The following is a 6,000-nucleotide window of genomic DNA, read 5'->3' as shown; positions in this document are numbered from 1 at the left end:
ATGAAACTTAAAAGGTTAGCAATAATCGCAGAACAAAGTAATCGACTCTTGCTGCATTTTTTGCAAACTTAATAATGTGGATTATAATATATTATTTTTTAACGTTCTCTTATATATGTCTAATATAGTACTTATTCATAGGATAATAATAGTAAATATGGATCCCTACAACTAAGGAATTCCATGCCAAATTATTCACCAGATTCTTTCATCTTAGAGCTTTCTAGTCATTTTGTATATGTTAGGCTGATTAGAAAGTCATAGTAGTAGATAATTTAACAGTAGAATTCTATTAGCAGAATAGCATACAGAGTCAGTTGGCAACCTGTTCATAGACAGGGTATATTCTGTATATAGTGTTGGAGTCCATGTAGTAAAATAATGCACAACGTTAGTTGATTCATTCATGCATAGTGCACATTTTGTATATAGCATTGTCATGGCAACTAGTAACCAGTCTTTAATGTAGATAACTGACTCCCTTATGCCCTTGTCCCCATATCCCAGTGTATAGACTTATGCCATTATTGATCCTAATTCCCCTTGTGCTTTTTATTAATACTGTGGGATGCACTTATGTCATCTATCACGATCACTTATGTTTGTTTTATTTAATTCAGGAAAACGCACATCATTAGGAGGCGGGACGGTGATTGTGCAACGACACACAGGTAAGCCGTTCCTGGATCCCAGTGTGGCGCCGTGGCGCAATAGGTTAGTGGTGTGCGGACTTCAATCCTTATAACATGGGTTAGGTAAGTGAACTTTTTACTCACATGTCTGAAATGTCTTCAATCACATGAAATAAACGGCAAAGGCTCCCTATGGATTTTTTATTCTATGTACTGTTTGGGAGGCACACCGGATTGATAAATAGTACAGTGTGGGCTATTTTTTATATGCCATATTGACTTTCTTACTTCAGCACCCTGCAAATTGAGACTTATTCATTATCTACACCATCTACTCGATCAGTGACATTGGGATTGTTTTTAATATGTCACAAAGGGAACAGGATGATACTGCAGCTACTGTAACATCTACTATGTCTGTACCAGATAATGTGCTAGGGGCCACTACATTTCATTTTACCACTAATCACTAGACCTACTTCTAACAAGCCAGTATATATATATATATATATATATATATATATATATATATATATATATATATAATTATCTCCTTAAATTAAAAATGTTTAAAGGACCTAGAACTTCATGGCACATACCTGTCAGAATATCATAGGAAAAGGTACATACCTCAGGAATTCCGTATTAGAAATACTCCTACAATAGGACGCTACAATCCCCACTTCTGTGAAAAGTGGTGTAGCAAGCATCCTTAACAAATGCTCACTAGACCTCATTCTACTAGTGAACAGGAAGTGGGTACACAATTAGGGCAAACAAAAAAAGAAATAAATATGAGCAACTACATCTAGAGGTAATACAAAAGGATACAAATTAAAATTGGCTGGAAAAGCTAAAAGCACAGTTGACACAATATGAGGCTGACCTTGTGGAATTCAAAAACAAGAATTTAGAGGCAGTCACTAATGACTATAGGGATAGAAGAATTTATATCTATCAACTATCCAAACAAGATACCCAAAGGGACTTTCCAGCAAGTTTCAGGCACCAAAGATACTGTAAACCAGTAAACCTACAGACTGTAGACAGCTCAGGGTCAAGCTCAGAGGGTGAGACTATGATCCATGTGTCTACTATAGAGCCTACACCAAGTACAGGGGTCACTACTCATTCAAAAAACGAGGGAGGCAAAGACCGCACCCCAGAAGGAGTGGGGTACAAGACGAAGACCACCGAGAACCCCCCCCCCCCACCATCTTCGGACCTGAATATTGTTGTTAATCCAAGTGATCGGATACTAACACCAACAGAAATTAAAGTTCTAAACAAAGGCCTTACATTTATACCTACATGTTCTACAGATTCATTTTCTTTCTTTTTGGATCTACAAAAATTCCAACGCCTGCTGAAACTCAAAGAATTCTTTGGGGGGAAGCAGGACATACAAGCACAAAAGAGTATGATCCTAAAGAAAAAAATTACCTTTGATCCTAACAGTAATAATGCTAGTATACACACTTATTATAGATTAACTCAGCAGGAGATGAAAAGTACTATATAACAACACAAAGGTCTAGGGTTTAATAACCTTACCAAGATAGAGCGACAAGCAGTTAAAGCATTATGAGAGGATGCCTCCATAATAATACGGGAAGAGGACAAAGGAGGAGCTATAGTCCTTCAAAATTACAAGGACTATAGGGAAGAAGCTCTTCTATAACTAAAGGACGAAGGGACATATTGTAAACTGCCAAGGGACCCTAAGGTGATATTCAAGAACAAAATAGATACATATCTAAAAGAGATATGTGGAGAAAGCCTAATAACGAAATCAGATTTGGAATACTTGAAGACCCTGTTTCCAAGGTTACCAGTCTTCTATACAGTACCAAAGATACACAAACGCCTGGAATGGCCTCCAGGCAGACCGATAGTATCGGCAATATAGTCCCTAAATCAACCATTGGCAATTTATGTGGACTCTTTCCTCCAACCCCTTGTCAGACACATGGAGACCTTTCTGTTGGACTCTAATATGCTTCTTACCATACTTGAACAGCTGGACCACATAGAAGAAACGGACATTCTAGTAACAATGCGACAAGTTTATACACTGTCATTCCTCATCAATTAGGCCTAAGGGCCATAGAGAATCAACTCTCCAGACATCCCTATGTGGAACTACCAAAGGAGGTAATCCTCAATTTACTTGAGTTCTGCCTCATGACAAATTATTTTAAATTTGAAACACAACTATATCTACAACTCACTGGCACAGCGATTAGGACCAATGTGGTCCCATTCTATGCTAATCTATACATGGCAGAGTTCGAAACTATGGATACCATGCTTTTCCGTGACCACAGAATAAAACTGTTTAAACGTTATATTGACAACCTCATTATAATTTGGAAGGGCATGCAGGAAGAACTTAATGAATGGTATATAGAACTCAATCAAGCCTGTCCAGCGCTTAAATTAAAAATGAACTATAGTAGCTCAACTATTGACTTTCTTGATCTACGCCTATACAAGAAAGATGAAAAAATCACCAGTTGCCACCCCCCTGCCCTAAAAAGGGCATTGCAGACTCGCAATTTAAACGAGTCATCAGAAATAATACTGAGATGAAAAATACAACTTATCAACTGGAGGAGATGCAGAACCGGTTTCTAAATAGGGGATACCCCACTAGGGAGCTACATTCAATGAAAGAATCTTCTAAAGAACATACTAGATCAAACAAGGAGAGCAACCAAGAACAATGATTAACATTTACTATTACATATACGCACGACAAACAGGGCATATCGAATTGCCTACAGAAGAATTGGCAAATACTATGACAGACCCTTCTCTACCTTTCAAAGATATGCCACCTTCCCGGGTGGGATTAAAAAGAGCCATATCCTTGAGAGATTTTTTGGTATATACAGATCCGGTCCACTGCTATCAAAAAAAGACCTGGCTTCACATAACTAGACCAAACTGCTTCAGATGTGCAGGATGCATCACATGTAATGGCCTTACTACAGGCCAATATTTTACACATCCCTACAAAAAGAAGTAGTACTACCACAAATATTGCCTAACATACACTACAATTCATATAGTATACCTCTTGCACTGCATTTGCGGACTATTCTATGTTGGAAAGACTAATGATGATCTCCAGACTAGGATGGCCAATCATAGATCCTCCATAAGAATGGCCATTGATAGGGTAACTATAGACCAGCCTGTAGCGCACCATTTTCTTCAAGCAGGGCATACTGTAAAGGATCTGAAGTACACCACACTCCATTACCCCCTACAGGAGGAGATGAAGGTAAATTCCTACTTCAAAAAGAAGCAAGATGGAGGTATGAATTAGGAAATCTGATACCAAGGGGATTAAATACCCATTTGGACTGGCACAGCTTTTTGTAATGCTGATCTTTGAATATTCTTTTTCTCACATGTCATCATATATGCCTAATATAGTACTTATTCATAGGATAGTAATAGTAAATATGGACTTCCAAGCCAACATATTCACCAGATTCTTTCATCTTAGAGTTTCCTAGTCATTTTGTATATGTTAGGCTGATTAGAAAATCATAGTAGCAGAATAGCATACAAAGCCAGTTGGTAACCTGTTTATAGACAGGGTATATTCTGTATATAGTGTTGGAGTCCATGTAGTAAAATAATGCACAACGTTAGTTGATTCATTCATGCATAGTGCACATTTTGTATAGAGCGTTATCATAGCAACTAGTTATGTAGATAACTGACTCCCTTATGCCCTTGTCCCCATATCCCAGTGTATAGATGTATGCCAGTATTGATCCTGATTCCCCCTTTGTGCTTTTTATTAATACTGTGTAATGCACTTATGTCACATCTATCACAATCACTTATGTTTGTTTTATTTCATTCACGTAAGCTGCTGGCGATGGTGCAATGACGTTACAGGTGAGCCGTGGCACAATCAGTTAGAGGCGTGTGGACTTCACTCCTTATAAGATGGCTTAGGTAAGTGAACTTTTAGCCACCTTTTACTCATATATCTGAACAGGGGTTATACCCCGAAAACATTTACATCACATTAAAGTACAGATTGAAAAAATACACGGCGAGTGCTCCCTGTGGATTGTTTAATATATGTATATATATATATATATATATATATACACACACAACAAATGTATGTATGCACTCCCACTATCAGTGAACAACTGCCAGGGTACTCTAAGAAAATGTAGAGTTCGTAGCAATAAGCACTCACTGTTCTTCGGATATCTGTCAACCAAAAAACTTTATTTCGTGTTGTGACGTTTCGGGACCAAACACTGTCCCTTCCTCTGACAATCAAACAGTGAGCAAAAGCAGCCTTTTAAAGGCTCCTAGCACCCTCCCCCAAAAAGCAGCCAATACAGGCCGTCCATTAGGCACACCCCTTCATGAGCAATCCCCCATTGGATAATCAAACCCCCTGTGTAATAAAACATGAGTGATACATCAAATAAAACCATCCCACTTTACTAACATAAGGGTCGTTGGTCTGAACAAACAGTGAGCAAGACCGGCTTGGTCTGAATTGCAAACAAATTGAGATGAAAAGAAAAGTTTAATCCGAGGGGACATAAAGTCAAATAGGGGCCACACCCACAGCGGACCAATCAACACTCAAGACTGGACGTGACATCAGAGTGTTCCACCCACCTCACGGATGGATCGTTCAGTCGCTAAAAGACAAAAGTAAAAAACCTAGCATTGATCATAATTCACAGTGCCACAAACTAAAACTGTCATAAAGTACATCCACCCATAGGATAATCCGTACAAACCTATAACCCACGATCTCATATACGCACTCAGCCGTAAGAGACTAGAGGGGGCGGGGGCGGACCCAAGTATCATGCTAATAACAATCCGATTAACAGCAAATGTAAAGGAGCGGAAAGCCTTAACGTCACTAACCCCGCCATCACATGACATAATATACAGTATATATATGTCTGTGTGTGTGTATAAGACCATTTGATATCTTAAAATTGTAATATACAAAATAAATGTAGAAATATATGTAGCAGGGTTAGTCTATAAAATTAAAAAAGGTTATAGAAATAAAGTTCATACCATTGGCATTTTCTATCTATTCCTTTTTATGCTAACCCAGTTGCATATCTGTATGTAAAAATTTGCAGACCCCAATTACGTGCAGAGATTTTTCGTGTTTTATTTTCCCCCTTTGCATGTAAGTTTACGCCTAGGAAAGGTTTAGCTTTGAAAAGCCAGTAGGGTGCTTATAAAGGTTTTTTGCAGAGATAAAGATATCTGCATGTAATTGAGGTTGGCTAATTTTATACAAACGTGTATGCAACAGGGTTAGCCTGAAAAAAGCCAGTAGAGCGTTTTAATA

Source organism: Bombina bombina, chromosome 9 (assembly GCF_027579735.1).
Source record: "Bombina bombina isolate aBomBom1 chromosome 9, aBomBom1.pri, whole genome shotgun sequence".
Lineage (NCBI taxonomy): Eukaryota > Metazoa > Chordata > Amphibia > Anura > Bombinatoridae > Bombina > Bombina bombina.
This window is presented reverse-complemented; position numbering follows the sequence as displayed.